Here is a 12,145-nt window from a genome sequence, read left to right on the forward strand (position 1 = left end):
GAGTCCGTCTCCGTCTCCTCGCCGAACGCCCTCCTCGGGGTCCGACCCCGTTAGCGCCTGGTCCATTCTCTGTCTCTCTCTCCCGTCTCCTTCCCCAAAACCCCGCGCATACAGTATCTTCAAATACACCAAAACCATAACAACTATCCCAATTGGTTCATAACATCTTCTTATCAGTAACGTGATTCAACAAACTGCTAGCGGGAAGAACTTCCTCAGCGTTTAACATAACAAAGAAGCATTCCTAAGTATAACATAACAAAGAAGCCATTTTAATCAGCCTCTGCAGTAACATAAAAGACGAAACTCCCTTACATATGGAAATAAATAAAATATATGAAATAAGAGCAAGGAAAAACACAAGAACAATACCAGTACCTAGGAGACCTAGTAATCAGGAAGGATTGGCAGTCTAGTGGTCTTCTCTTTGGTAAGATGAAGGCTCAGAGGGGTGACCCAATAGACGTCTGAGTGTTTTAATGTTTGAGGGTTTGAGATTGTGGTTGACGAGGTGCTGGGCGGTGAGAGGGGAGGTTGGGGACTGGGGGGTAGTGGGGAGGCAGCTGAAGGCGGGGCACGGAGTGTGTATAAAAGATGCTGGCAGTTGAGTATACTTCCCACTTGAACTTTCTGATGCATGATGCAAAGAGCACAGAGGAATGAAGATGGGTATCTGAGGGAGAGCAGAATTAAACCATGCTAAGGATTCAAGGTAAATGGAGGTTGAGGTGCTTACAAAGTTTCATTCCTTGCCTGGGTCAGCATGGTGCCAATGCGGTGCTTTAGTGCGGAGAGAGTGAGGTAGGGTTAAGTGGTGGTCAGAGGCAGCCACATGGAGTTGTGAAGGCAGTGGCAGAGGGAGCTGACAATTGAAGATGCCAGCACTGGGTTGTTTAGAGTCATAGCACTGGAAATCTGGAGATGTTGAGATCCATCATTCTCCCAGTTTAGCCTGAGCTCTCTGAGTGAGGGTCCCACTACTCTGAGCATGCAAGGCCTTACCCTTGGATGAACCAGTGTTGGTAGAAGCTTTCCTGTTGTTCAGTTTATAGGGACCAGATTCCTCACCAGCCCAATAAACGAATAATAATTAGGAACTCAGCAGGTCCGGCAGCAGTCAATGGAAGTGAATAGACAGTCGCCGTTTTGGGCTGAGGTTCTTCTTCAGGACTGAGAAGGAAGTGGGAAGATGCCAGAATAAAAAAGGAGGGGAGGGGAAGGAAGCTAGTTGGAAAGTGATAGGTGAAGCCAGGTAGATGGGAAAGGTCAAGGGCTGGAGAAAAAAAGAATCTGATGGAAGAGGAGTATGGGTCATATGAGAAAGGAAAGGGGGAGGAGACCCAGGGGGAGGTGGGAAGAAGTAAACGGTCTGGGAGAAGGGATTGGTGTTTACCAGAAGGAGAAATTGATATCCATGCCCTCAGGTTGGAGCTAATTCATGTTTGTTTTATCTTAAACTATGCACCATTCTAATCCCCAAGGGAAGGCCTTGTTCATATATGCATGCAGTGTAACTACCTCATGGATTGAGCCAAAAACGTCAGTGGAGATCCAGGAGCACTGTACACCATGAATATTGGAATGATTTTCTAATTGCAACCCAAACTTCTTTTACTCCAGATTGCAATCTTCAAGGTAATTGCAGTGGTTTGTGGAAACAACACCACTGAATAGTCTGATGCTAACCTGGACTCCATTGATTATTAGTGGCGAATCCCTCTTTCCAGTTGCTGTCAGAGCTTTTTTTTATTGCAAGTTGCATACAGAGGGCGGCATGGTAGTGGTTAGCACAGCGCCTTACAGTACAGGCGACCTGGGTTCAATTCCCGCCGCTGCCTGTAAGGACTTTGTATGTTCTCCCTACAACCGCGTGAGTTTCTTCCAGGTGCTCAGATTTCCTCCCACAGTCCAAAGGTGTACTGGTTGGTAAGTTAATTGGTCATTGTATATTGTCCTGTGATTAATCTAGGAATAAATTGCTGTTGGTGTGGCTCGAAGGGCCAGGTGGGCCTATTCTGTGCTGTATCTAAATAAAATAAGATACATGTCCTTCTTAAAAGCCTCTTGTAAGTTTCGTGGATCAAAATGCAGATCAGCCAATCTGAAGCCTGCTGAAACCAAAGATTCAATTATATTTGTAAAAGGTGATGGGAGAGAAAGGTTGTGTTAGGGGATATGGCGTGCTCATTGATACAAATCATATACTACTAGTACACGAATTATGAACATACCACTGAAACCCTGCCATTTTGAGAATATCGCTGAAAATCAAAACACATTGAAAAGGATATTTCATAAAATGTAATATAATATGCAAAACTAAAACAGATTATTCCATGGACCCTCTCTAATAACTTCAATGTGCCTCAAATCTGTTTGGCCTAATTTCCTTCAACAGCCTCCTGTTAGATACCGTACATCGTTACTGTTTGCAACCACTTCCCTTGAGAGCAAAACTCACACTTACAGCAGTCTGTGGGAAGAGAAATTATACAGAGAAATCCTAAATGATTTCTAATTCCGTCTTTATATAGGTTTAGCATAATTTCAGTTCTGTTCCCCTAGAAATAAAACCCAGTGCTTGAATTTCTATTTTCTCTTTCTCTAATGGACTACATCATCAGTGCCTGCAAACCTTTGAAGTTGGTACTCTGTAAGAAATCTAGCCATTAATATTTTGGTGATTATTGAAAGAAGAAGCAAAATACCTAGGGTGAGCGCTTGTACTTCTACGTTTGGCATCATGCTTCTCAAGTTGAATGTGCATGTAGACACAGAGGTCAATATGTTCTACAGATTTCATAGATGGGACATCTGCTGGGTTCAATTGCAGTGCCCAGATCTCAGGTATGCAGCCTTAATATGCAAAATCTTTTTCGTGTAGTTCATTGTATCATCATGCACAGCAATTTACTCTAACTGACTGTTGTAATTCTTCAAAGAGCATTAACTGATAATTTGTAGTACGCCTGGCACATAAAATCTTCATTCTTTATTTAGTATTATGGTAATGAGCAGACTTGAACTATTATTGATGTGGTGCCATTAATATATCAACCCGAAGAAAGCAAAAACTGAATAATGTTCCTTTAAAAAATGCTCCAGTATTACCTTGAATATAAATCTTGTAGGTTATGCAGGGAATTAACTATACTGAATCTGCACTGGGACCTGGGCTTACTTGATCAGGCAAAAGAAGATACTTATTTGCTCACCGCAGGGTTAAACTCCCCAGTCTTATCTGAATCAAATCTCTTTGCCATTTGAGTAATTGTATTGGAGGAGAATTTACAAACATCAGAAAATTACCTGTCCATAACATTTAATGGCTATTAATTAGAAAGTTCACGCTTGACCATCTTCTTCAATAAATGATCAGATTTTTCAGTCTTGCTTGTCTCCTCTACTGCCGCATTGAGGCCACTTTCAGGGTGGAGGAGAACCACCTCATATATTGTCTGGGTAGCCTCCAACCAGATGGCATGACCATCGATTTCTCCAACTTCCAGTAATTTCTGACTGTCTCCCTCTTGTCTCTTTCCATTTTGCATTCTGGTTCCCCTCTTACCCTTCAGATCTCCTCACCTGTCCATCACCCCTCTCCGGAGCCCCTCTTCCTTCCCTTTCTCCCATGGTCCATTCTCCTCTCCTGACAGACCCCTTCTTCTCCGGCCCTTTTTCCTTTTCCACCTATCACCTCCCAACCTGTCACTTCACCCCACCCACCCAGCCACCCTCTACTTCACCTTCACCTGCCAGCTTATGCTCCTTCCCTTCCCCTCATCCTCTTATTTTGGCTTCTTCCCTCTTCATTTCCAGTCCTGATGAAGAGTCTTGTCCTGAAGTGTTGACTGTTTATTCCCCCCCCCATAGATGCTGCCTGACCTCTTGAGTTCCTCCAGCATTTTGTTTGTATTGCTTTGGATTTCCAGCATCTGCAGAATCTCTTGTGTTAAATATTTCCATCTTCAATGGGCCGTGGCTTGCTTTATCAAAGCTATGAATAGCAGACATGGTTGCACACTAATGTGCAGGGAGGGTCTTTCTATTGGTGAATACGTTTTTTGAAATTTTAAGTCCTGGCATCAAGCAGTATTAACAGTGGAAGATCTATAAATGCAATTTTGCTTTAACTATCCTTTTTTCCCTTTATTTTACAAAATGTGCCTTATTCTCTTAGTTTGTTGTTGAGAACCATTTGTTTCCCAAGAGATAAGAGGTGAGGTTCACTTTGAGTTCTCCTGTACATTTCACCTACCTGCTGCCTGGGCAGTCAAACTCACTAATTCTCAACCATTATATCTCCATCCCCCATACCCCTACTGCCTCCCCCAGCATCTGCCCTTCCAACCGTTCCCTTTCCATCGATTTTATTTCTTTTCATTTTCTTTCATTTGTAGATTGAAGCAGTTACTTTAGAATGTTTGTAGGTGGATGTTCAACCTTTGTAAATGTGTTTCTTGTAATGTCTCAGCTCGTCGTTTTCAAATCCCTGTGTTTGTATTTCTGTTTCTTCAGGTTAAAATAATTTATCTTTAACCATTCTCTCTTGCATGGTAATTTGTGGGTCCATAATTTATAATTTTGTGATCGTAGTGGTTTTATACCCAGAGGTAACAGTAGGATACAAATAGGCATTGGAAAAAAAAAACACTCAGGAAAGACTAACATCCATTATGATGAGGCCAGATATAAATCTGTGTGTGTGGAATTTATGGAACTGACCTATAGCCTTGTGACATGATGCTAAATTTATCTTTCAGTTGCCAAATTAAAAAAGAACATCATTAAAGAATTAAAGCCCCAACAGGCATTTAGAATGTTTACAACCTATTCGCTATTATGGAAACAAAATAAAGGCTGACATAATGAAGGTAACACGATAATTTAACCATAAGTGAATAACAGGGATATAAAGGGCCAAGTGTGGTGTTGCACTAATCCATAAGTGTCCATTAGTCATGTAGAAAGAGGCAACATTAGTGAGGCCCTCTTGTACGCAGAATGGTAACTATCAAAGGATAATTGCTTCTTATTCATTATTCTTGCTTACAGTCTTGATAATTCAAGGAAGCAAGGAAAGGGTCAGGTGGCATTGAAAGACATGGGACATAGACTGTATTCTGCAGTCCCTGAAGACTTAAGCTGGAGTGATGAAAGACCTGATTGTTATTTTAAATTTAATTATTAGGAAATGTGGGAAAGGATCCACTGAGAGAATAATGACGAAAAATGTCTTTATGTTCTTATGTACAATGTCCCTTCTATTTTTTTACAGGTGCACAGATCAACTATTAGGGAATATTCTGGAATTAGGGTATATAGCACATATTAACTTCAGCAATTACTTCAGCAACTAGTCTTTAGATCTGAAAGTGGATTGTACATTAAATTTAATATACAGCTCCGGACAATGGATTTGTAGAGCTGTGAACAGCAGGTAATTGAAAGACCAGGCAATATTTATTAGCATTCATTTTGGGTGTCTGGAATGTGGGTGTGAAACGGGGACAAACCTTTTTCCCTTTATTAGGGAGAGAGCGAGAGAGAGCCTGTGGTATATCAAATTTCTGGGTGAATGAGTAGTCTTTGGCGTACTGCAAGTCTGTTTCTTTATTGATGCTTTGCTGCACCCTTGAGTGCTTGGTGGGGGGGGGGGCGCCGAAGCTTTTTTTGCTGGTGAGGGAGGGGGAATCGTGGCTTTGCTGCTGCTTATGCGTGAGGGGGGCTTTGGGGTTCTAACATTTGACCGTCATTCATTCTTTGGGGCACTCCTCTGTTTTTGTGGATGGTTGCGAAGAGAAAGAATTTCAGAATATGTATTGTATACATTTCTCTGACCTTTGAAACCTTTGAAAGAAGGAGGTGTGAAAATTGTACGTAATTCAAGGGGAGCATTGTAGATACATTATAACTGTAGAGGTGTGAAAATTGTACGTAATTCAAAGGAAGCATTGTAATATTGGGTCAAGCAGACCTTTTTCTCCAGAGAGTGTCTCATTTTGTGTGATAAAAGACTCTATTATACTATGTCTCTCCGGCAACTTTGTTCACGTTACAACACCAACCATTGCTCTGAGCAGGAAATTTTTACACTGCCTAAAAACTGCATGGCACTTTAACAAATCATTACATAAAAGAAAATGCCATCTGTGTGGCAAGAAAGCTATGTACGTGGCAGCGTTTCAGGTACAGTGTGGCTGTGCACCCATGCAGCTTAGAGGGGACAGTGTTTACTCAGCAAATTGCTGGAAAGTGTGTCAAGAATCTGGTATCGAGGTCAATAAGTCCAGTGTTGAGGGGTGGATCTTCCATGGGTTTTCCAACAGCTAGATTGGGAATCCTATATACACTGGAATTATGCTTCATTAAACCTGGCACAAGCATAACCTTACCCATTTAGATGAATGGGAGAAGTAGGCTGCTGGGCGAATGCTGAGCACGGGTAGTTATTTTTTCATGAATAATATATCAGTTTAAGTGTTTTTAAATGTTTAAACATGCTTCTGGTGGGCTAATTGTGAAAATCAGCGATATAAGTATTTTGACAGGCTCTAAGCACTGTTGAATGATTTGGGAACATTATACTGTTCAAGGGTGCGGGTAACACTTGCAGCTTCAGGGCAGAGGGTCGCTGGCTCTCGGAGCCATTCTGTGAGAGCAGCATGTTGTTAGCACTGACACGGCCTTGTGTAGCACTCAGCTGCCTGAAGACCCTGAGCTAGGAGCCCAGCAGAAAGCCAGGGTGAAACAGGCAGCCTGGCCCAGGGGTGGGTGGGCAGCAAATTTGATAAAAATGGAAGATCTGCCCCTGTTAATTTACGAGAAACTTTGCCAAGAGCGATTAGCATTTGGAGTTTTTTGAGCAAGCAGCATAAATGGCTTTAAGACACAAGGGAAGAAAGTGAGAAGGGAAGGTGTCAGAAGTGGGGTGGAAAGAGGTTTGTACATAGTGTGCACACCAACCGTTTGGATGGTGTGCCCTGTTACTGTGCTATAAATTTTGTGTTGGAATGGAATGTTTCACCAACAACAGTTGGATAAACACACAAAAATACAGAGTTATCTTTTTTAAGAATATTGGTCATAGAGGCGTAGTTTCACAGAACAGGCCCTAGAACATCTGTGCTAACCAGTGCCCATTTATGCAAGAGCCAGTTGCTTGCGTTAATTTGTATCTCTCTGTGCTCTCTCATTCAAGTACCTGTCCAGATACCTGTTAAATGTTGTTACTGTTTCTGCCTTCATCATCTTCTGAGGCAGCTCATTCCAGATACCAACTACTCTGTGTGGAAAATATTCCCCTTCAGATACACTCTTTCCTTTCACCTTAAACCCCTGCCCTTTAGTTTCAGCCACCCTTAAGTGGAAATTGGGTGACGGGGTGGAGATATGTCTCTACCATAGGCGGTGTAAGGCGTTCCTTCCCTCAGCTAACCTGCAGGTCACCCTTGGGCAAGGTGTAGCACCTGATTATCCCTCTGATCAGGGTCATATGAAGCCATGGGACCAGGTGGTGGATGGTCGTATGAGCAGCTGGTGCATATCGCAAGTTCTGGTTATGAGACGCCAGGCAGACAATCTCTGAAGAGAATTGATAATGGCTGGGGTCACCTGACTTGTAAAGACACTGCCGAGAAGAAGGTAATGGCGAACCACTTCTGTAAAAAAATTTGCCAGGAGCAGTCATGGTTATGGAAAGACCGTAATCACACATGTCATACCACACGGTACATAACGAACGAGTGGTCAGTGGAAGAAAAGGTATATGTCAGGTATAAGCAGCTGGGGCAAATGAGAGCCTTGAAACAGGAGTAAGAGATGCAGGAGTACACTTAAGAAGGAAATTATGATGGCAAAAATCAGCAATGAAGTATCTCAGACAGATCGGATAAAGGAGAATTCTTTGAGAGTATGAGGGTATCTAGGGAGATTGTATGTTCCCTTAAGGACCATTGTGGTAACCTGTGTGTGGAGTCACTGGAAATGGGCGCAGTCTTAAACAAATACTTCTTGTCTGTACTCACTGTGGAGAAGGGCATGGGATCAAGTCAGCACAGGGAAGGAGACAGTGATATTCTGAAGCATATCAACATTAGGAAGGAGCAAATTCGTTCTGAAACCACACAAAGGTGGATTAATCCCTGAGGCCTGACTAGGTGTATCCAGGATATTATTAAAAGCAATAAAGGAGATCACTGGGGTCACATTTCAGGAGCAGCTTCTTCCCCTCCATCATTCGATTTCCGAATAGACAATGAACACCATCTCAGTATTTGTTTCCTCTTTTTTTGCGCTACTCATTTAATATAATTTTCTTTTTTTATGTTCACTGTAATTTATAGTTTTTATTATTATATATTGCAATGTACTGCTGCCGCAAAACAACAAATTTCACAACCTCTGCCAGTGATGTTAAAGCTGATTCTGATCCTGAAGCATATTCAAAAAGACTGACACAGTTAAAGCTAAAGAGATCAATGGAAATTGGGGATAAAGCAAGACATGGTACTCGTCAAAAAGGCTGGATCCATCCTTGGCTACAACCCGGACTCTTCTGAGTTAGTGGTGGAGAGGAGGTCACTAAACAAGCTGTTATCCATTATAGATGATCAGACACATCCTCTCCTACTGAATAAGCAGCAGATCACCCTTTCGAACAGGCTCAATCAGCTCTGTTGTCACAAGGATCGTTACAGAAAATCTTTCCTACCAAATGCAATAAGCATATACAACAGTTCATCTCTGTGTGACAGGAGAACATGCATCATAGTACTATTGTCTCTGTTCTGTTATTTCATACAGTAAGTCCCCAGGTTGAGAATGTCCGACTTACAGACAACTCGTACTTACGAACGGACTGCTATAAAGCCTATTATAATAAAAATATGAGTTGAAAATATTGCGCGGCTTCAGCGGTTCGTTAGCTCGAGGAAGGAGAACGCCGTCCACCATTTTAAGTCGGATCACGTTGCCGTTAACACTGTGTTGAGTGTGAAACTTTGTGTTTGGCTTAAATTTTTCTCTTATTTACTCTTGTAACCATGCCTCCAAAGCGTAAATCCGATGCAAGTGCTGGTGATGCATCAAAGAAAAGGAAAACGATCACGATTGAGGATAAAGTGGAAATAATAAAGCCATCAGAAAGAGGTGAAACGTCATTGGTCACTGGAAAAGCATTAGGCTACAGTCGGTCAACGATCGGAATAATTTTAAAGGATAAAGTGAGAATAATGGAGCATGTGAAAGGCCCTGCCCCGATGAAAACTACAATTATTACTAAGCAATGCAGTGGTTTAATTATTGAAATGGAAAGGTTATTGATAATTTGGTTAGACGATCAAAAGCAGCGCAATATGCCTATTAGCCTTACTTTAGTGCAAGAAAAGGCTCGAAGCCTTTTCAATGATTTAAAAGCTGCACGTGCAGTAAGTGAAGGTGATTGTGATGAAGAATTTGTTGTGAGTAGGGGATGTTCCAAAGTGAGGGCAAATTTACATAATATTAAAATGCAAGGTGAAGCAGAGATTGCCGATGTAAGTGCTGCGAGGATATTCCTGAAATGTTGAAAAAAATTATTGAGGAGGGAGGTTATTTGCCAGACCAAATATTTAATGTAGATGAGACTGGCTTATTTTGGGGAAAAAAAGATGCCTGAAAGGACCTACATTTCGAAAGAGGAGAAAAGTGCACCAGAGCATAAGGCATCGAAGGATAGGCTAATGTTATTGCTTGGGGGTAACGCATCCAGGGAATTCAGGCTCAAGCCTTTGCTTGTGTGTTGCCCCCTTAATCCGAGGGCACTTCGCCATATCATTAAGGCATCTCTTACTGTTATTTGGAAGACAAATGCAAAGGTTTGGGTTACAATTGCATCTTTGAAGATTGATTCTTGAACCATTTTGTCCCTGCTGTTAAACGTTATTGCGTGGCCAAGAAAATTCCTTTCAAGATTCTCCTTGACTTGACAACGCACCCGGACATCCGAGCCTTTAGGTGACCTTCACCCCAATGTAAAGGTCGTATTTTTACCCCCCAACACCACATCACTACTTCAGCCAATGGATCAGGGAGTCATAGCCTCCTTTAAGGCCTATTATTTACGGCGGACCTCTCACAAGCAGTCAGGGCTACCCAAGATGGTGTGATGAGCTTAAAGGAGTTCTGGAGGAATTATAACATCTACGATGCCATCAAAAATATTGCTGGTTCTTGGGATGAAGTGAAGCAGTCAAATATGAAAGGAGTGTGGAACAAAGTTTGCTCCCAGATCGCGCATGCTTTTCAGGGGTTTACAGCTGACGACATCACTGAAGCCAGGCAAGGTGTGGTTGATATTGGTAATCAACTGCAGTTAGACATCAGTTAAAATGATGTCGTAGAGTTATTTGACTCCCATGCCAAAGAACTGACCAATGAAGACCTTATGGAACTAGAGCAGCAGATGATAGCATTTGAGGAAGAAGACTGGGACCTAAGAACTCCAGAACCGAAAAAGTTTTTGATGAAAGAGTTAGCTGAAGCCTTTCATCTCATTGAAGGAAGGATGGCACAGTTAAAGGAGCAGGATCCTAATACAGAGAGGTTCACCAAAGTTTACCGTACAGTTACCGAGGGCCTCAGCTGGTACAAGGCCACTTATGACGAGAAAAGAAAAGCTCTGTACAAACCTCCCTTGATGCCTATTTCAAGAAATTGACTCCAGTAGTAAACCGCACCCCCGCCCAGCAGCAGAATCAAACCCTGACTCTCCAGCGCCAGGTCCATCCTCTCCAACACCAGGCCCATCATCTTCAACACCTAGCCCATCATCTTCAACAGTAGCCATCTCTCCATCATCTTCTCCTGCATCATCCAGTTATTAATGTTATCATAGTGTTACCTCACGAATGCCCCTTCCGGTATGCAAGACATCGATGGAACGGGAGTAAATGTTAACATTTAATCATGATCTTCTTTCTTTATTTTCCTATCTAAACTGTTTTAAGAACTGTTCCTTTAATTTTTTTTTACAGTACTGTATAGCTACACACACACACACACACACACACACACACACAAAGATTCTCTCTCTGTCTCTCTCTCTTCAGTACAGTACCAGATGTACTTACTCTTATTATTACTGTATTATTATTATTATTATGTACTGTATTATTATGTTCAAGATGTTTTAGTGTATTTGGAAGTGTTTCTTAAGTGTTTTATATGCATAGAAAGGTAAAATATATACTACATACTAAGACAAACATTTGACTAACTGACGCTAAATAAGAACCGTATGTACCTGGTCCACTTACCTACAAATTCGACTTAAAGACAGACTTAGGAACGGATCTGGTTCGTAACCTGGGGACTGCCTGTACGTTATTTTTGCACATTGGTAGTTATTGTTGTATTATTATTTATTATTATTGCTAAGTGTGTTTTAAGTACTGATGTAGCAAAATAATTTCCCACTCAGGATCAATAAAGTATTATTTTTAAAATGGATGATCATCTATAATCACATTGATTGATGGAACAATAAGAAGGGAATGTGGTCTACCTCTGCTCCATCTCCCTGAAATCTAGCAATCTCCATTGTAGATTCTCGGACCCTGCAGAAGATTCTCCAATATAGACTGAGCCTTGGCTCCAAGCTCGAGCAGAGAAAAATCTTGCACACATATCCAGGAGTAACTGTGAAGCACATGTTTGCTGAAACAAAACATTCCTGCAAGATACAGGCTTTCCAGTCCATAATTCTGACACCCTTTGGTGTAGGAGTGTTGCTTTTGTAGCTTAACTTGAGGTGTAAACTGCATACACAGTGATGTCCTCCTTTTCTCCAACCCCCCAACTCAATCCTGATGAAGGGTCTCTGCCCAAGACGTCAACTGTCTACTCTTTTCCATAGATACTGCCAGACCTGCTGTGTTGCTTTGGATTTTCAGGTTCTGCAGACTTTTTTGTGCTTGTGATCTCCAACTCAATCCGCCTATTTACAACGAATGGGGAGCAGTTCGATGTATGTCATATTCTCATCAGCTTCATGGTGTGAGGGTAATAATTCACGTAGTAGTGGCGATATTAATCTAGCAGGCTTATGAATAGTCAAGTATATGCACAATGCTTTTTGAATCTTTTGACTTTTTCAGAGTTCATT

The 12,145-nt window shown here is 41.7% G+C and overlaps 1 pseudogene; it reads left to right on the top strand.

Annotated features, from left to right (window-relative positions):
* The first annotated feature begins 9,260 nt into the window (after window positions 1-9,260).
* On the top strand, window positions 9,261-10,369 carry LOC134338369 (tigger transposable element-derived protein 1-like; annotated as a pseudogene).
* Window positions 10,370-12,145: the final 1,776 nt, after the last annotated feature.

The sequence above is a fragment of the Mobula hypostoma genome, chromosome 27 (genome assembly GCF_963921235.1).
Source record: "Mobula hypostoma chromosome 27, sMobHyp1.1, whole genome shotgun sequence".
NCBI classification, from domain to species: domain Eukaryota; kingdom Metazoa; phylum Chordata; class Chondrichthyes; order Myliobatiformes; family Myliobatidae; genus Mobula; species Mobula hypostoma.